Below are 21537 nucleotides of genomic sequence, written 5' to 3' on the forward strand. Positions count from 1 at the left end.
GAAACCCTCTGTATAGCAGAAGATGGGAGCCAGAGGGATAACAGGGGGCCCACGAGCCCCCAGGCGCGCCCAGGGGGTGGGCGCGCGTGGCAGGCTCGTGACGTCCTAGTGGCTCCCCTCCAGTATTTCTTCCGCCCAGTATTTTTTATATATTCCAAAATAATTCCTCGCTGATTTTCACGGCTTTTGGAGTTGTGCAGAATAGGTATCTCAAACTTGCTCCTTTTCCAGCCCAGAATTCCAGTTGCCGGCATTCTCCCTCTTCATGTAAACCTTATAACATAAGAGAGAAAAGGCATAAGTATTGTACCATAATGTGTAATAACAGCCCATAATGCGATAAATATCAATATAAAAGCATGATGCAAACTGGACGTATTTGGGTGCCGAAGGGTGCGACGGCTACCCGTCGTCGGAGGGCTAGGCGAGGGGTTGTGGAAGTCTATGTCGGAGAGGGGAGAATGATGGCGAGGTCAGTCGGGAGAGAGGGGGCCTGCACTAAGCGAATTTAGCAAAGGAGGGGCGGCGTCCATGGCGGCGATTGGAGGAGAGGAGAAGAGGTGGAGCTCCAGCGAGTGGACGGGGAGGACCAGAGGACGGGGAGAGGAGGATGGAGGAGCTGAGGTGCTCGGGAAGGGGGTCGGGCCGCGGCTTTTATAGCCGGCCGGTGCTACCGGATAGTTACGGTTGCCGTTGCGGCCTTATCACCATACTGGAGCACCGGGCGACGTGGCTGGCATCTTCCTTGCGTCGGGGAGCGGCCGACCTGACGAGAATTCACTGCGACGCGACGGCTCGGGGAGGAAGGATCCAACGGAGAGGAAGACGACGAGGTTCATGGGTGGATGGAATCGCGGCGGCGATTGCCGTGGCGCGATGAGAGGGACTAAGGAGGGGGAGAAGGATCCAGAGGGGGCACGAGGACATTTCGGAGCTGCTAGACACGCTCCGGTAGCCCAAGCTCGATGGGTGGACGATGGCTGAGGGCCCCGAGATTGAGAGCGCGTCGGATGACACGCCATCCGCGTGGTCACCACGTGCACTCGCGCACACAGTGTGACCTGTTCTGGCACACCTTGTCCCATGCGTCGACCTAATATCCAGGAGTGACCCCATGCCTCTGGTTTGGTCCAAATTCTGCTTGAATGAGGTTGAAGACTCTGGAGACAATCTTGCGAGCAGGTGTTTGAAATGATTTTTGAGAAATTGGCTATGTTGAACAAGCTAGATTTTGGCATGGAGTAGTCATCTACTAAGGTGGTCATGATGCCAAAATTTAAGCGCCAATGGACCAGTCTAGATGGTACTTCCTTTGAAAGCTTACAAACTGGCTAGAAATGGAAAAGATTTTTCTCGGACAAATTGGCTAGATCAATTTGGCTCAAATTTGGTATACAGCGATTATTTGAATATATGGAGATGCTGGAATTTTTTTAGCTCATTTGGGAATGACTACATGGTACTTCCTTCACAAAGCTTTCAAATGGGCAGAAACTTCGAAAAAATGCTGGGAAAATATTAATAGAGGACTTGAGATGATTTTTGGTATTGATTACTGATTTAGTAATGTAAACCACCATGAAAAGTTTTAGCTCGAGGAGATCAAGGAATAGAGCACTTCCTATGCAAATTTCCCAACTGGACAGAATTTGCAAACTGATGTTGTGCTCAAATTTTGAACTATGGAACTTGGGATCTTGATGGAAATAGGGAAGATATAGATAGGAGAAGCTCCACAAATTATTTGGGATTTTCCCTGGCTACCAAAATGGTAGTTCCTTTAGAAAGTGCCCAAAAAAATATTGGCATAAAATAGGAAAAGGCAAGTTTCTTTTAATCTATGATGGCCAATATTTTATGGGAGCTCAATATGATCACAAAAATACCTCCACAAGTTTTCATAAGCTTTGGAGATGGATAGCTATTTTTCTGGATTTAATTTCCTTCATCTGGCAGAAAAAGGAATTAATTATAAATGATAAATATTGCAAATGACTTAGCAATATTTTTGCATATCCAGGGTTTAAAGATAAGGGGTGATCATAGGGAAATGGTTTGGGAGGCAACATGGCAAAATAAATTGGGGTTCCTTTGAAACATGAGAGATCAGGGTTTCTCTTTCCGCAATTCAGAAGGTAGGGTTTTGACGGCAAAACCGTGAGAAAGATCTTGGGTGGAAAGGTTGGACCGAGGAGAATCTTTGGTTGGATGGGAAATACAAGGCTAGATAACCATCTTCACATACCGAGAAGTGAAAGAAATCCGATAACACCAAGAAAAAGACGGGAGTCAAATCTTGCAAATGAAAAAAAACAGGAGCGAAAACCAGGGTGTTACAAACCTACCCCCCTTAAGAAAATCCTGTCCTCGAGATTTCCAGGCTTACCTCTTGGGGAAGGGGGACTTACCTGTGTGCGACTTGGATCCATCAGTTGTCCTGCCTTCATTGGTTCTCTGACTTTTTAACTGCCTCTTCGGAGGGACCAAGAGTTGTATTTGCACATGGCTTTCTTGAATCCTTCTCTTTCCTGTTAGGTGTACTCTTTATTCCGATAGTAGTGTTACGGGGTGGGGTAACGGGTACTACCAACAAACAGTTAGTTTCCAGGGTCTGAAAGTATCTGATTCGGGCTTTATTATAATGCTTCATACCATGACTGGCATGGGTAATACATCCTTTCTTGGTACCATGCTCACATGCTCGTATGTCCTCGTGTGAATGGGAGTGGCTTTCTTTTTGTCGTGTTAGGATGCTCAATCTGGTTGTGGGTTCCATGCTGATGTTTCCTTTTGGCTTATGCATCCTAATGTTGCTCTCAGGTGATCCATGAGTTCAAGGAGTTATCATGACCGAGCTATTGCTACTATATCCTCAACTACAGTGTTAGGCATGATCACAAAATAATCATAGACAGTAATCTATTATTCCAATGACGTCATGATGTTTATGAGTTTTTGTTGCCGGTGTGCCTTGAGCCATTTGATCTTAATGTATTGTCCAGACTCTGTTGCTAGTGGAGATGGTTCTGTCATATATAGCTTCTGTAGTTCTTGTTGTGACCACTGAGATGAGCATAGTATGGTTGTCATTTGGTGTATATTTCAGGGTATAGCCTCTTATCTGGGTTGATGGCCCATATTCATGATGAGTGCGGCAAATTCACTTGTAACTGCGGGTATTGCATTGTTGTGGCCGCATATGCAAGAGTCTCACGAGGGTTGGTAATACCTCTTTGTCGGTGAAACTATATCTTGTTGACTGTCACGGAGGTTGTTTGTCCATAACTTATTTGAGATCTTGAAGGTTCCTTTGTTGTACTTTTCATGTCCTGCCAACACTATCCCTTTATTGTTTTCCATGTGTGTTGGCTTGTTCTCACAACTTACTCTCGCATATCTCATAGAGGTTGCGATGCTCATATTCTTGTTTTCAACATAGGGTTGTTGTTTCTCTGACACAGTCATTCCCGTGTATGAGTGGCTCGCATGAACTGATTTACTGGACAGCATAACATGTGCGAGTGCAGGATGAATCCTTTCATAACCATTGGGTTCTGAGGTGAATATGTGTACCGACTAGTTCTTGACGGCGTGTTGGAGAAGATTGAATTCCTTATGTTCGAAGCTTCTGCTAGAGTAGCATGCTGAAGAGGGCTGGTTATCATACCTCAAAATCTTTCCTTCGTGTGGCTTGTTGCGGAAGGTCGGGTTCCTTATGCCAAAAGCTTTCCACGGTAGCCTGCCATGGGAGTGTCGTATCCCATAAGAATCTCTCACCGAGGGGTGTACTCAGACAGCGTGATACCCTAAGCTCTTTCTGGTAGCTTGTGGGGGAAGGCTAGGTTACTTATTCCAGAAGCCTTTTGCTATGATGTGTCGTCAGATCTAGGGCTGGTTCTGGCTTCCTTTTTGAATTATCTGGAATTTTACCCATAGCAGAGCCACAACTTGATATATGACATACCTTGATTGAATATATTCCATTGGTCGTGCACATCACTTGTCCTTCTGCTGGTCTGGTTATTGTTGTTGTAAAGTTTGCACAACTGGTGCAGACCTTATGTTGACAATCGATTCAGAAGGCCATATGTTCAAACCAGGTGTTGTCGATAATAAGCAATTGATGGATAATTCCATTTGGTTCAGCTAGGTTTCCAAGCATGTTAGGTACTCCTTGATTCGGACAACCGTGAACTTATCCATATTCCTCGTAGACCTTGTTCACAGTGCCTAGAAAATTTTATATTTGCACCATTGAGCTTCAAGATTTGCCTTGCAATTTGTACCAACGTACCGGAGTTTTGTTGCTGCGTTTGGTGCATTCACATTCTTGAAATATGTCCTTGGTGGGTGATAAGTGGTTATTGGATCTATTGAAAGAAAACTCCTGGTTCACCCCACTGACTGAAATAATTCTTGGACGGAATAATTTGTCCTTACTGATGTACATTCTTGGTAGCTTATGTGACTGCTCCTCGGGTATGATCGGTTCTGAGGTCAACTCTCTTAGGTCTATTCTGGCTTTGTTTGTTGTACACGATTCTACTTCTGACCCATCCAGTGGTAATGTTCTGAATATCAGGTGGTTGACATGGCTTGACTTTTGTTGAGATGGGGATTATTGGGTATTATACCAGTTGCATGTTGATCTTCTTAGACAAATCTTGCAGATGGATCCAGTCGGAGCAGAAAAACGAAAACGACGAAAGAAACGAGAATCGCGGAAAAAACCAAAAAGCAAATAAAGTTCAAGTGTTGCGGACCTTACACATGGCCAAGGATCCACTAGTATAACTATTATAGCGCACTCAATGCACCTCTAAGGATTTAGAATCGAAACCGCACAATGCTCCTGGTAGCACTGTTGTCAAGATCCTACTACTTCCTTAGGGAACATTACTCTCGACAAAGGACCATAGCCAAAATGACTTAGTCAATGTTCCTACGGTTATCGAGGAAAGATGGAATTTATAAGCGTTTTCCAAAGAAACTAGAGTAAGGAGAGACATGTCATGGCTAGCAAGCACGGGTAAGGATATCTCGTTGACCTAGGGGTTTCAGGGCTCACGAGTCGTTGTCGGGTGCAAGCATTTCACACCGAAGGCAAGGACCACGAGAGTTGGGGTCTGATGGAGCCGAAAACCTATGGGGTTGCCTTATGATCATTAGTAGTCGTGCCAAGTGGCAAAGATGGCTTAAATCCACCTGGTCTCCCTACTAAACACAAGACAGCAGGCTCTGGCTATGGTAACCTATAGTCAGCCTGGATGCTCTGATACCATTCGTTGTGGCGCTCCGCCTGATTACCGTTGTAGCCAGACGATCGCCGTACACACCAGCCCAGGAAATCACTCTGGCATGCACGTTTACAACAAGTATCATGAACACATGCATTTCTATTAATAAATATAAGAGTTTTACATGATTAACTACAAGGGTGATGGCAGCGGGAAAAGCTCTATATAAGGCAGCATGGTCCTCGTGCGGCTCCAATCCACAGGGATCTGACTCGGTAACGCTCCTAGCCCGCGAACGCTCTGGCTCCTTGCTGACGGAAGACGGATCCTTATGTGAACCTGGCCATGTTAGAAGCCGCTGAGTACTTTTGAACGTACTCGCAAGCAAACCAAAACTAACATATACACCAAGCAAAGCAATCTATGGCATTCAAGCATGTATTTGTAGTAATCATCATAGTATACCTATCTAGCAATAATAACTATCAAGGTATAACACGATTATTTACCAAGATAACTTCTAAAGTAAATGTGATAAGGTAAAGACTATTAGGTAAATGATTTATACTCCGACTATTCTCATGATCCAGTCTGAAAGCTTATCCAAATCCAATCCAACTCATGTGGTCATCCGACCACTCATCTCATAGCCATCCCATGGCTAACATGTCATATACCGGACATCTTCTGATGTCTGCATAAGACGAGTTCTTCCATCATTATTATCACTGATACGGTTGACCACCTTCTGAGGTCTAGTCGGGCTGTCCAATACCATGGACGCGACTATTCGAATAGGTTTGACACTCTGTAGAGGTTGCACACTTTACCCACACTATGGAGCACCGACCTCGTGATCCCATTCGGGTGGACCAGCATTGCTCCAACGAAACTTGCCTGGCCCGTGAGTCTTCCATCGTACCTCCGGCATTCATCCTCCCCCGGAGTCCCGTCCTGGGTGGTCATGTGTCCTCATGACACCTGCCACCGTCGTGGCCAAACTAAACTGTCCCATCCGGGGACGTGCACACAAAACAACTCAACTAGCTCACAGGGTTATCATCGCCTACCGGGCCAAGGTAGCACGCATGCATAACCCTCCCTCTTTGGAGGTACCGATGAAAGAGCACGCAACCAGACCAAGTCAAGGTCGTCCCACAATAGAAAATGTGGCTGCATGGATAAGCCCGGACAGGTGACTCGAGATCAACCCACTTAAGTTTGGTTTCGTCAACTTATCTATTAAGCATGGTTGTTCATCAATAGTAACTTAACATGATGATAACTATGCATGAAACAACAATGGTAAAAATACTACAACCTATCTCCATATCACCATGAGTTATTAATAATACGGGATGTAAATGGCAAGTTATTACTTTACAAGTTCTAGCTGTAAGTTAGACCCTCGGAACCCTCGCATAAAACCGGCAAATAAATCGGTAGCCACCAGAACGGTCTTTACAACGCAGATCTGGGACGTTACCGGAATAACTCAACCCCGACTCAAGACGGCTGGAAAGCATCTCAGAGCATGAGGCGGTGTCGATAAGAAGAGTGTAGCAGTTCCCTAAAACGGCCGAAGAACATCTCAGAGCATAGGGTCACTGCCACGGAAAGAAATTCAACAGCCGCCCACGATGGCTGAAAAGCACCTCAGAACATGAGCTAGCTCCTGACAAGAGAAATGTAAAGTCGATATTTGATGACCCACAAGTATAGCGGATCAATCGTAGTCCTTTCGATAAGTAAGAGTGTCGAACCCAACGAGGAGGAGAAGGCTCTGATAAACGGTTTTCAGCAAGGTAATAACTGCAAGCACTGAAAGTAGCGGTAACAAGTGATGGTGTAGTGAGGTGAAACGTAGCAAGCGAAAAGTAACAAGTAACAAGTAGTAGCAACAGTGCAGCAAAGTGGCCCAATCCCTTTTGTAGCAAGGGACAGGCCTGAACAAAGTCTTATAAGAGGAAAAATGCTCCCGAGGACACACGGAAATTTCTGTCATGCTAGTTTCACCATGTTCATATGATTCGCGTTTGTTACTTTGATAGTTTGATATGTGGGTGGACCGACGCTTGGGTACTGCCCTTACTTGGACAAGCATCCCACTTATGATTAACCCCTCTCGCAATCATCCGCAACTACGAAAGAAGAATTAAGACAACATCTAACCATAGCATTAAACTAGTGGATCCAAATCAGCCCCTTACGAAGCAACGCATAGACTGGGGTTTAAGCTTCTGTCACTCCAGCAACCCATCATCTAATTACTACTTCCCAATGCCTTCCTCTAGGCCCAAATATGGTGAAGTGTTATGTAGTCGATGTTCACATAACACCACTAGAGGAAAAACAACATACAGCATATCAAAATACCGAACGAATACCAAATTCACATGACTATTATTAGCATGACTTATCGCATGTCCTCAGGAACAAAAGTAACTACTCACAAAGCATAATCATAATCATGATCATAGGTGTAATGAATAGCATCAAGGATCTGAACATAAACTCTTCCACCAAGTAATCCAACTAGCATCAACTACAAAGAGTAATCAACACTACTAGCAACCTTATGATACGTCCATTTTGCATCATGCTTTTATGTTGATATTTATTGCTTTTTGGGCTGTTATATTACTTTGTGGTACCATATTTATGCCTTAATCTCTTATTTTGCAAGGTTTATTTGAAGAGGGAGAATTCAGGCAGCTGGAATTCTGGACTGGAAAAGGAGCAAATCTTAGTCCCCTATTCTGCACATCTCCAAATGCCCTGAAAAGTTACGTGGAATTTTTTGGGATTATAAAAAAATTACTGGGCGAAAGAAGTACCGGAGGGAGGGCTGCCAGGGCGCCACGAGCCGTGCCACAGCCACCCCCCCTGGTGGCGGGGTGGGGGGTTGTGGGCTCCCTGACGGCCCACTAGCCCCCTCTTTTGCTATATGAAGGGTTTTGGTCCAGAAAAAATCATTCGGGAGCTTTTTCGTGGTTTCTCCGCCGCCACGAGGCGGAACTTGAGCAGATCCAATCTAGAGCTCCGGCACGACGATCCTGTCGGGGAAACTTCCCTCCCGGAGGGGGAAATCATCGCCATCGTCATCACCAACACTCCTCTCGTCGGAGGGGAGGTATCTTCATCAACATCTTCATTATCACCATCTCCTCTCCAATCCCTAGTTCATCTCTTGTAATCAATCTCCGTCTCACGACTCCGATTGGTACTTGTAAGGTTGCTAGTAGTGATGATTACTCTTTGTAGTTGATGCTAGTTGGATTACTTGGTGGAAGAGTTTATGTTCAGATCCTTGATGCTATTCATTACACCTCTGATCATGATTATGATTATGCTTTGTGAGTAGTTACTTTTGTTCCTGAGGACATGAGATAAGTCATGCTGATAATAGTCATGTGAATTTGATATTCGTTCGGTATTTTGATATGTTGTATGTTGTCTTTTCCTCTAGTGGTGTTATGTGAACGTCGACTACATAACACTTCACCATACTTGGGCCTAGAGGAAGGCATTGGGGAGTAGTAAGTAGATGATGGGTTGCTGGAGTGACAGAAGCTTAAACCCCAGTCTACGCGTTGCTTCATAAGGGGCTGATTTGGATCCACTAGTTTAATGCTATGGTTAGACGTTGTCTTAATTCTTCTTTTGTAGTTGCGGATGCTTGCGAGAGAGGTTAATCATAAGTGGGATGATTGTCCAAGTAAGGGCAGTACCCAAGCGCCGGTCCACCCACATATCAAACTATCAAAGTAACGAACGTGAATCATATGAACATGATGAAACTAGCATGACAGAAATTCTCGTGTGTCCTCGGGAGTGTTTTTCCTCCTATAAGACTTTGTTCAGGCTTGTACCTTGCTACAAAATGGATTGGGCCACTTGCTGCACCGTTGCTACTACTTGTTACTTGTTACTCTTTCTTTCTACGTTTCACCTCGCTACACAATCACTTGTTACCGCTACTTTCAGTACTTGCAGTTATTACCTTGCTGAAATCTGTTTATCGGAGCCTTCTGCTCCTCGTGTGTTCGACACTCTTACTTATCGAAAGGACTACAATTGATCCCCTATACTTGTGGGTCATCAAGACTCTTTTCTGGCGCCGTTGCCGTGGAGTGAAGCGCCCTTGGTAAGTGGAAATTGGTAAGGAAACATTTATATACTGTGCTGAAATTTATTGTCACTTGTCACTATGGAAACTGTTCCTTTGAGGAGTTTGTTCTGGTTATGTTCACCACGAACGGAAGCACGAGGAGTTGTTCCTAAACCTGAGGTACCTACTGAAAATATCTTTTATGAAATTCCTTCGGGTATGCTTGAGAAACTGCTGGCTAATCCCTTCACAGGAGATGGATCTTCACATCCAGACTTGCATCTGATCTATGTAGATGAAGTTTGTGGTTTATTTAAGCTTGCAGGTTTGCCCGAGGATGAGGTAAATAAGAAAGTCTTTCCTTTATCTTTGAAGGATAAGGCGTTGACATGGTATAGGCTATGTGATGATAGTGGATCATGGGGCTACAATCGGTTGAAATTGGAATTTCATCAAAAGTTTTATCCTATGCATTTAGTACATCGTGATTGGAATTATATTTATAACTTTTGGCCTCGTGACAGGGAAAGCATAGCTCAAGCTTGGGGGAGGCTTAAATCAATGCTATATTCATGCCCCAATCATGAGCTCTCGAGAGAATATATCACTCAAAACTTTTATGCTTGGCTTTCCCATGAAGATCGTACCATGCTTGATACTTCTTGTACTGGTTCTTTTATGAAGAAGGATATTGACCCCAAGTGGAATTTATTGGAAATAATCAAATTTAACTCTGAAGATTGGGAGCTGGAAGAAGGTAAGGAGTCAGGTATGAATTTCCAGTTTGATTGCGTTAAATCTTTTGTTGAGACAAACACTTCTAGAGATTTTAGCGCTAAGTATGGACTTGACTCTGAGATAGTAGCTTCTCTATGTGAATCTTTTGTTGCTCATGTTGATCTTCCCAAAGAAGTGGTTTAAGTTTCATCCTCCTGTAGAAAGCAACATAGCGAAACCCAATCTAGTTGAGGAGAAAGTCATTGCTTTTAGTGATCCTGTTGTTCCTTGTGCCTACACTAAGAAACCACCATACCCTGCTAGGATAAAGGATTATTCTAAAGCTCCAACTGTGATACGTAGGGGTTACATTAGACCACTTGCACCCCCTGAGGAGATTAGAGTTGAACCTAGTGTTGCTATAATCAAAGATCTCTTAGCCGAAGACATAGACGGGCATGTTATCAAATTCTGTGAGGACTCCGCTAGAATTGCTAAACCTCACGCGAAAGACAAACACGGACCTGTAGTTGGCCTGCCCGTTGTTTTTGTCAAGATAGGAGATCACTGTTACCATGGTTTATGTGATATGGGAGCTAGTGTTAGTGCAATACCCCGTCCTCTATATGATGAAATCAAAGATGAGATTGCACCTGCTGAGTTAGAACCCATTGATGTCACTATACTCTAGCTAATAGAGACACTATCTGCCCTCTCGGAATTGTGAGAGACGTAGAAGTCATGTGTGGTAATACGAAGTATCCTACTGATTTCCTCGTCCTTGGTACTGCACAAGATAGCTTTTGTCCCATCATATTTGGTAGACCCTTTCTCAACACTATCAATGCTCACATTGATTGCATTAAGCACACTGTCACAGTTAGTTTCGAGGGTGTGTCTCATGAATTTAACTTCTCCAAGTTTGGAAGACAACCCCATGAAAAAGAGTCGTCTGGAAGGGATGAAATCATTGCTCTTGCCTCTATTGCCGTACCTCCTATGGATCCTTTAGAGCAATATCTGCTTGAGCATGAAAATGATATGCGTATGGAGGAGAGAGATGAGATAGATAAAATTGTCTTAGAACAATATCCTATTCTCAAGAATAATCTACCTGTTGAATTGCTTGGGGATCCTCCCCCACCAAAGGGTGATCCTGTGTTCGAGCTTAAACAGTTGCTGCATACTCTTAAGTATGCCTATCTTGATGAGAAGGAGATATATCATGTTATTATTAGTGCTCTCCTCTCAGAGCACGAAGAGAAGAAGTTACTAAGAACTCTGAGGAAGCACCATGTTGCCATTGGATATACTCTTGATGATCTTAAGGGTATTAGTCCTACTCTATGTCAGCACAAGATTAAAACTGATCCTGACTTCAAACCAGTTGCTGATCATCAAAGGAGATTGAATCCTAAGATGAAAGAGGTCGTTAGAAAAGAAATATTAAAGCTTCTGGAAGCAGGAATCATTTATCACGTTGCTCATAGTGATTGGGTAAGTCTAGTACATTGCGTACCTAAGAAGGGAGGTATCACCGTCGTTCCTAATGATAAGGATGAACTAATCCCACAAAGGATTATTACCGGCTATAGGATGGTGATAGACTTCCGGAAACTGACCAAGGCAACCAGGAAAGATCATTATCCTTTGTCGTTTATCGACCAAATGCTAGAAAGGCTATCAAAACACACACACTTCAGCTTTCTAGACGGTTATTCAGGTTTCTCGCAAATACCTGTTGCACAATCTGATCAAGATAAAACCACTTTCACCTGCCCCTTCGGTACCTTTGCCTATAGACGTATGCCTTTTGGCTTATGCAATGCACCTGCCACCTTCCAAAGATGTATGATGGCTATATTCTCTGACTTTTTTGAAAAGATTGTCGAGGTTTTCATAGATGACTTCTCCGTTTACGGGTCTTCCTTTGATGATTGCCTCAACAAACATGATCGAGTCTTACAGAGATGCGAAGATACCAACCTCGTCTTGAACTGGGAGAAGTGTCACTTTATGGTTAATGAAGGTATCGTCTTAGGACACAAAATTTCTGAAAGATGCATTGAAGTTGATAAGGCTAAGGTTGATGCAATTGAGAAAATGCCTTGCCCCACAGATATCAGAGTATACAAAGTTTCCTAGGTCATGTTGGTTTCTATAGAAGTTTCATTAAAGACTTCTCTAAGATTTCTAGGCCTCTTACCAACCTCTTGGAGAAGGATGTTCCTTTTGTTTTTGATGAGGATTGTGAGGAAGCCTTTGAAATACTTAAGAAGGCTTTGATAACCGCACCAATTGTTCAACCACCTGACTAGAACTTGCCCTTTGAAATCATGTGTGACGCTAGTGATTATGTTGTTGGTGCTGTTCTAGGACAAAGAGTTGACAAGAAGTTGAATGTCATTCACTATGCTAGTAAAACTCTAGACAGTGCCCAAAGAAACTATGCCAATACGGAGAAGCAATTTTTAGCAGTCGTGTTTGCATGTGAAAAGTTTAGATCTTATATAGTTGACTCCAAAGTCACTATTCACTATGATCATGCTGCTATTAAGTACCTTATGGAGAAGAAGGACGCTAAGCCTAGGCTGATCAGATGGTTCTCCTGCTACAGGAATTTGATTTGCAAGTCGTTGATCAAAAGGGTGCTGATAACCCTGTACAGATAACTTGTCTAGGCTAGGGAATGTCCTTGATGACCCACGACCTATTGATGACAGCTTTCCTGATGAGCAACTAAATGTCATCCGCACTTCACATAGTGCACCGTGGTATGCAGATTATGCAAATTATTTCGTAGCCAAATACATACCACCAAGTTTCACCAATCAGCAAAAGAAGAAATTCTTCTTTGATTTGAGACACTACTTTTGGGATGATCCTCACCTTTATAAGGAAGGATTAGATGGTGTTATTAGACATTGTGTGCCTGAACATGAACAGGGACAGATCCTGCAGAAGTGTCATTCTGAAGCCTACGGAGGACACCACGCTGGAGATAGAACTGCCCACAAGGTATTGCAATCAGGTTTCTATTGGCCCACTCTCTTCAAGGATGCCCGTAAGTTTGTCTTGTCTTGTGACGAATGCCAAAGAATAGGGAATATCATTAAGCGTCAGGAAATGCCTATGAACTATTCACTTGTCAATGAACCATTTGATGTCTGGGGCTTTTATTATATGGGACCCTTCCCGAGTTCCAATGGGTACACTCACATCTTAGTTGCTGTGGATTACATTACTAAGTGGGTAGAAGCTATCCGCACTAAAAATGTTGATGACCACACCTCTATTAAGATGCTTAAAGAAGTCATTTTCCCAAGATTTGGAGTCCCTAGATATCTGATGACTGATGGCGGTTCACACTTCATTCATGGTGTTTTCCGCAAGATGCTAGCTATGTATGATGTCAACCATAGAGTTGCATCTCCTTATCATCCTCAGTCTAGTGGTCAAGTGGAGCTGAGCAGTAGATAGATCAAGTTGATCCTACAAAAGACCGTCAATAGATCTCGAAAGAACTGGTCTAGCAAACTTGACGATGCACTATGGGCTTATAGGACTGCTTATAAGAATCCCATGGGCATGTCACCATATAAATGGTTTACGGTAAGGCCCGTCATTCACCTCTTGAGCTGGAACACAAAGCTTATTGGGCAATCAAAGAGCTCAACTTTGATTTCAAACTTGCCGGTGAGAAGCGGTTGTTTGATATCAGCTCGTTAGATGAATGGAGAGCCCAAGCATATGAGAATGCCAAGTTGTTCAAGGAAAAGGTTAAGAGATGGCACGACAAACGAATACAGAAACGAGAGTTCAATGTAGGTGATTATGTCCTGCTATACAATTCTCGTTTGAGATTCTTTGCACGCAAGCTTCTCTCTAAATGGGAAGGTCCTTATGTTATCGAGGAAGTATATTGTTCCGGTGCCATCAAAATCAATAACACGGAAGGAAATTTTCCTAGAGTGGTAAATGGGCAAAGAATCAAGCATTACATCTCTGGTACTCCCATAAATGTTGAGACCAATATCATCAATGTCATAACTCCAGAGGAGTACACAAGGGATGTTTATCAGCCTGTTTCAGACCCTGAAAAACGAAGAGGTATCTGTTTTGGTAAGAAATTGGACTCTGATGCTTTTCCAATAGGAAATTTCCTCCATTTTGGAATTTTTGGAAAATTAGAAAAATAAAAGGCAGCCCGGAGAGCGAACGAGGCGGCCACAAGCCCTGCCACCGCCACCTACCCCCCTGGTGGCGGAGGGCAAGCTTGTGCGCACCTCGTGTGCCTCCCGGACTCCGTTTTCTTGCGGAGCACTCCTTCTGGTCCAGAAAAAATCAATATATACTCGTTCGAAGGTTTTGATTTCCGTATCGCGTAGTTTTCCTCTATTTTCGTTTCAAGCATGTTGTCTGTCGCAGATTTAGAGCAAAGATGTCTCAGGAACCTGTGTGGGAGAATGATATCCACCAAGTTCAGGAGGAAGTAGATGCTGATCTGAAAAGAGTAGAAGTCACGGAAGCCAGGGACCAAGCTAAGGAGAAAACCCAAGCTAGGGAGGAGGTTCAACCTATGTTCAACATTGAAGAAGTTGAAGGAGTATACTTTCTCCAACCCTTCCTCCACGTGATGTCTCCATCCTTTATTGAACTCTCCAGGTTTTGCAAAACAACTCGTGCTCGCAATATTTCCCTTTCTCATGAAGTTGTTTTGCTGGAAAACCATGTCACAGATCTCAAAGGTATAATTCAAAGATTGATAGCTCTCTTGGAATCAAAGGCGACAACAACACCACCATCACCACCAAAGGAAGACAACTAAGCATTGGTATGGGCAATCCCCTTGGCTTCTGCCAAGCTTGGGGGAGTTGCCCTGGTATCGTATCACCTTTATATCTTTCGCTTTTACCTTTGTTTTAGTTCTTTCCTTTTCAGTTTTAATTTCTTCTCTTAGAGGAATAAGTCTTTAGTGTTTAGTTTGAGTCTTTTGCTTTTGTCTCTCCCCCGATGTATTCGAGCTTGCAAGCTATATAATAAAGAGTATCTTAGTCAAGGGCTTTGCTTTGTGCCATGATCAATAGTATGAAAAGAACGATAGATGAAAGATCATGAGACGATCTTATGAAAAGTGATAACTTCACTTATGACACGTATGATGACTGAAACTTGTTGAGAATAAATCAACATAGACCTCAGTCATTGTTGCAATTAATAAGAAGTAATAAGGAAAGAGAGGTCCACATATAAATATATCATCTTAGACACTTTTTACATTTGTGAGCACTCACCAAACTATTACATGCTTAGGAGTAGATGTTGGACAAGGAAGACATAATAATGAATTGTGTTTGCTTGGTTCCAAACAATGTTATATGATTAGAGATCCCTTAGCATGTGACGATTGCTTCCACCTCATATTAGCCAAAACTCCCGCACCAAGTAGAGATACTACTTGTGCATCCATAAACCTCCAATCGGTTTTGCCATGAGAGTCCACCATACCTACCTATGGATTGAATAACATCCTTCAAGTAAGTTGTCATCGGTGCAAGCAATAAAAATTGCTCTCTAATATGTATGATCTATTAGTGTGTGGAAAATAATCTTTGTACGAACCTGTGATGAGGAAGACATAAAAGCGACAGACTGCATAATAAAGTTCTTTATCACAGGAGGCAATATAAACTGATGTTCCTCCGCACTAAGAGGACACGCACTCAAACCTCAAAAGCGCATGACAACCTCTGCTTCCCTCTGCGAAGGGCCTATCTTGTACCTTTACTTTTTGCCCTTGTAAGAGTCATGGTGATCTTCACCAATTCCCTATTTTTGCCTTTGTCTTGGCTACCGTCACATGCTTGGGAAAGATCTATATTCATATATAAACTTGGAGTTGGGTACTTATGCTTTATTATTGTTGACTTTACCCTTGAGGTAAATAGTTGGGAGGCAAAACTATAAGCCCCTATCTTCCTCTGTGTCCAGCTGAAACTTTGACACCATGAGTACCACGTGAGTTGTAACAATTGTGGAAAACAAAAGAGATGATTGAGTATGTGGGTTTGCCTTACAAGCTCTTATTTGACTCTTTCTGACGTTGTGATAAATTGCAATTGCTTCAATGATTATGGACTATTGTTGGTTACTTCTCGGTAAGGTTTTTGCTTCATGATTTGCTTTGTGAAGGAATTGTTACTTTCCCATAAGAATCTTTATGATGTATTGCTGTTCTATGTGTGATCATGATGCCCTCATGTCCGTATTATGTTTTATCGACACCTTCGTCCCCAAACATGTGGACATGTTTATGGAACTTGGTTTTCGCTTGAGGACAAGCGAGGTCTAAGCTTGGGGGAGTTGATACGTCCATTTTGCATCATGCTTTCATGTTGATATTTATTGCTTTTTGGGCTGTTATATTACTTTGTGGTACCATATTTATGCCTTTTTTCTCTTATTTTGCAAGGTTTATTTGAAGAGGGAGAATTCAGGCAGCTGGAATTCTGGACTGGAAAAGGAGCAAAGCTTAGTCCACTATTCTGCGCATCTCCAAATGCCCTAAAAATTCATGTGGATTTTTTTGGGATTATATAAAAAATATTGGGCGAAAGAAGTACCAGAGGGGGGCTGCCAGGGCGCCACAAGCCCTGCCACCGCCACCCCTTGGTGGCGGAGTGGGGGCTTGTGGGCTCCCTGATGGCCCACTAGCCCCCCTCTTTTGCTATATGAAGGTTTTGGTCCAGAAAAAATCATTCGGGAGCTTTTTCGTGGTTTCACCGCCGCCACGAGGCGGAACTTGAGCAAATCCAATCTAGAGCTCCGGCAGGACGATCCTGCCGGGGAAACTTCCCTCTCGGAGGGGGAAATCGTCGCCATCGTCATCACCAACACTCCTCTCGTCGGAGGGGAGGCATCTTCATCAACATGTTCATCAGCACCATCTCCTCTCCAATCCCTGGTTCATCTCTTGTAATCAATCTCCGTCTCATGATTCCGATTGGTACTTGTAAGGTTGCTAGTAGTGTTGATTACTCTTTGTAGTTGATGCTAGTTGGATTACTTGGTGGAAGAGTTTATGTTCAGATCCTTGATGCCATTCATTACACCTCTGATCATGATTATGATTATGCTTTGTGAGTAGTTACTTTTGTTCCTGAGGACATGGGATAAGTCATGCTGATAATAGTCATTTAATTTGATATTCGTTCGGTATTTTGATATGATGTATGTTGTCTTTTCCTCTAGTGGTGTTATGTGAACGTCGACTACATAACACTTCACCATACTTGGGACTAGAGGAAGGCATTGGGGAGTAGTAAGTAGATGATGGGTTGCTGGAGTGACAGAAGCTTAAACCCTAGTCTATGCGTTGCTTCGTAAGGGTCTGATTTGGACCAACGAGTTTAATGCTATGGTTAGATTTTGTCTTAATTCTTCTTTTGTAGTTGCGGATGCTTGCGAGAGAGGTTAATCATAAGTGGGATGCTTGTCCAAGTAAGGGCAGTACCCAAGCGTCGGTCCACCCACATATCAAACTATCAAAGTAACGAACGCGAATCATATGAACATGATGAAACTAGCATGACAGAAATTCCCGTGTGTCCTATAAGACTTTGTTCAGGCTTGTCCCTTGCTACAAAAGGGATTGGGCCACTTGCTGCACCGTTGCTACTACTTGTTACTTGTTACTCTTTGCTTGCTACGTTTCACCTCGCTACACAATCACTTGTTACCGCTACTTTCAGTACTTGTAGTTATTACCTTGCTGAAATCCGTTTATCAGAGCCTTCTCCTCCTCGTTGGGTTCGACACTCTTACTTATCAAAAGGACTACGATTGATCCCCTATACTTGTGGGTCATCACCTTACAAGTACCAATCGGAGTCGCGAAACGGAGATTGTTACAAGACATGAACTAGGGTTTGGAGAGGAGATGTTGCTGATGAAGATGTTGATGGAGATGCCTCCCCTCCGGCGAGAGGAGTGTTGGTGATGACGATGGCGACGATTTTCCCCTCCGGGAGGGAAGTTTCCCTGGCAGGATCGTCATGCCGGAGCTCTAGATTGGATCTGCTCAAGTTCCGCCTCGTGGCGGCGGAGAATCCACGAAAAAGCTCCACCCTGATTTTTTTCTGGACGAAACCCTTCATATAGCAAAAGAGGGGGCCAGTGGGCCACCAGTGTGACAGCCCGATGCCGACGTTCCAGAAGATTCCCCTCTCTTTCCGTTTTCGTCGTGTGGCTTATTTTATTTGTCGTGTCATCATCGCATCATCGCATCATCTGCATTGCATCGGCATCTCCGTTGCCGCCAGTTTTCAAACTTGCATTCGTTAGTAGTTGCCGGTTCGCGTCGTTGTCTGTTCTGAGCCCGACCGCACACGCACGCGCCCGCGGCACCGTCGAAACCCTGTTTTTCTAAAGTGCATTTAAAACTTTCTCTGATCGGGTTGAGATTTGACGTGCGGTCTTATTTATATATAGATAGGCCGCCTGTCGAATTTCGTCGCGATCGGAGTTCGTCTGGTACCCGAACGGTCATCCGTAGCGGCACCATATTCGGTCTACCGTCGGACGTTTGTCGGTGTTTTAAAAAAATTCGTGTTGCGTCGCCCGTTCTCCCTCTCGTCTTCGGATGTCCCCTCTACACGGCCGCGTACCCATACCCGCGTTCGTAATCGTCCGAATCCGATCCCGCGGTTGGATCCGAAGCGCGATTCCGGTTAACCGAGCCCCCCGTTTGTCTATATATATAGGCCCCCTCCTTAATTTTAGGCAACCAACCCCTCTCCACCTCGGGATCCGTGCCTACCCCCGAAACCCTAGCGCAGCCTCCCACCTCTCTCTCTCCCCTCCAGCCGCCGGGCCCGGGCAGGCCCATCCGCCGCCGCCGCCTTGCCCGAGCTCGTTGCAGCTCCTCTCCAACGCTGCGTCGCCGCCGGCCAGCAGCCGCGCTGCCGGAGCGCGCCGCCCTCGGTCCCCGTGCGTCCCTGGCCTCGCCGGAGACCGCCGGTCAGAGCTCCCCGGCCCCTGCCTGCCGGTTCCCTGCCCGCGCCCTAGCGCCGCCGCGTCGCCAGGCCGGTGTAGCCCCGCCGCCGCCCCCGGATCCGGTCAGATCCGGACCGTGGGGGTCCAACCCCTACCGCATCCCTCGCCGGAGACTGCCGGACCTCGCCGTCGAGCAACCAGCAGCCGCTGCCAGCCACTGCCTCGCTCGTGCGGGAGGACGAGATAGCGCCCAGCGCCGCGCCAGCGCCCCTGCGGGCCGGCCTCCCACAGCGGCCCAGGAACAGGCCGGCCCAGGACCACCTCCGCCTCCTCCCCGCGACATGGGCCAGGCCCACTAAGGTGACCAGCCCCCCAGCCCCTTTATTTACGCATAGGCGCCTCTTAGTTATTCTACGCCTCAGTTTCGGCCCGGTAGCTATTATAGGAATTATTTTCGGTTTAGACAATTTCAGGATTTAGCTAATTATTTAAACCCCCGTAACTTTTAAACCGTTAATCGGCTCGAGGTGTATTATATATGGTTTTGTGGTAGTTTCGTGCGTAGAAAACGTATTTGAAACTTGCATAATCATTTGACGTAGTTTAACGTGCCAAACGCCTAGTCTTGTGTGCTGTTTCAATAGGATAGACGTCGTATTTATTTTTCGCGCTAGACCGTATTGCCCGTATGCCGTTTTAGAAATGCCCATGTTTTAGGGACCATTTTTTCATGCATTTTAGAGCGGTCAATTCTATTTTTACGTGTAGGGATTTGCCGGTAGTTTATTTTCCCGTATCTAGGTGTTTATCTTGCATTAATGTGTGGCATTATTTTGTGTTGCAAACCCCACATATTTTATATGTTCCCGGGGTAGAAAAATCTCATGGATTTTTCTGTGCAGTTAGTTTTAGCTTTTGAGTAAGTTAGTTCGTGCGATATTTTGCCGTGATGCCCTTTTCTTTAATTCGTAGGATTTATTCCGTGCCTCGTTTGAATTAGTTGTCAACTAGGGAGTTGATCTTGGATGTTTTGTTTAGCCCCTGGTATTTTTGGTTGCAATAGAAATGCATGTTTAGGTGTTGTTTGCTTGCTCTCAAGTTGCTTGAAATAGTGCTGATTTGGAGGAGCTGAAATATTTCTAAGTGTGGAATCTGTTATATTTTGTTGTTGTCTTGTCTTGCTTGTATCTTGTGATCTGTAGCTCTTTTGAGGATGATCCAATGGAGTTAGTTGTACCCCTTGTGTTTCTCTAGCTTGCTGTGAAGTTTCATGCCATTTGGAGTCCTGTAGCTATAGGTTTTGCTGCTGTCAATATTGCTTCAGACTGAAAACTGCACTTTCACGAGGTGTAATTTTCACTAAGTCTGAAATAGTGTGTGCGATGCCTTTTTGTGACTTCTTTCCCTAGTGTTCCTTGCTGCCATGCTAGTTGTTGTTAGTTGTTCGTAGTAGTGCTTCTCGCCCTCTTCCGTTCCATGCCTTGCTTGAGCATATCGGAGTGGTGTAGCCCGTAGTTGTGGGGCGTAGAATATGCTATGTGGCTGATTTTGGCAGATTGTAGTGTTTTCTTGTTTTGCTCGTAGTTTTTGAACCGTAGCTCCGTTTTGATCGTGTCCTACATGAAACTTGCTTAGAATCTTGTGTAGTTTCATTTTATCTTGCTGGTTTCATGTGTTGAAGTGCTCGTAGCCGTCGTTGCACACATATTGCATTCATGCCATCATATCTTGCGGTGCTTGTATCTTTTGATCCGTAGCTCCGTTGGAGATGTTCTTTATGTGTAGATTGCTTGCCTTGACGCATAGAATCACGTGAACCTATTTGTTTTTCTGTTTAACAACTAATTAAATGCATTAGTTTAGATCTGGACAGAATTGTTAATTACCATGTGAGGTCATCTCGGAGATGCTATATGTCATTTCCGACCTCATTTAAAATGTCTAGATAGGTAGTTTAATTTCCGCTTCACCTCTTGCATGTTTGACAACTTTAATATTGCCGTGTATCTAATCGGGATAGAACTAAATAATAAACGTGGAGTTTCGTCAATATGCAACTCGTTGCATATTGAACTTCACTTAATGTTTAGTGTTTGATTGTGTGAATTGTCATGCCGTGACTTGCATGTATTTAGTAGCTCATGCATCATTTGTGTTGTGCATCGTGTGGTGAAATCCGTGTGATGATTTGTGTTCCTGGTTTGCTTCGTCTCGATAGAGTTCCGCAGCGTGCCGGATTGTGAGGACCCGTTCGACTACGTCGGTTCGTCTGCTTCACGGAGGCGTTCTTCTTCCAAGCGGGATCTCAGGCAAGATGACCATTTCCCCAGATACCATTACTATCATTGCCATGCTAGTTTTACCGCTTCTATCGATTATGTCTCGTTGCCTACCACATATTAAATGTCAGCCTCTCAACAATGCCATGAAAACCTTCAACCTGTTCGACCTAGCAAACCACTGTTTGGCTATGTTACT

Source organism: Hordeum vulgare, chromosome 1H (genome assembly GCF_904849725.1).
Source record: "Hordeum vulgare subsp. vulgare chromosome 1H, MorexV3_pseudomolecules_assembly, whole genome shotgun sequence".
Taxonomy (NCBI): domain Eukaryota; kingdom Viridiplantae; phylum Streptophyta; class Magnoliopsida; order Poales; family Poaceae; genus Hordeum; species Hordeum vulgare.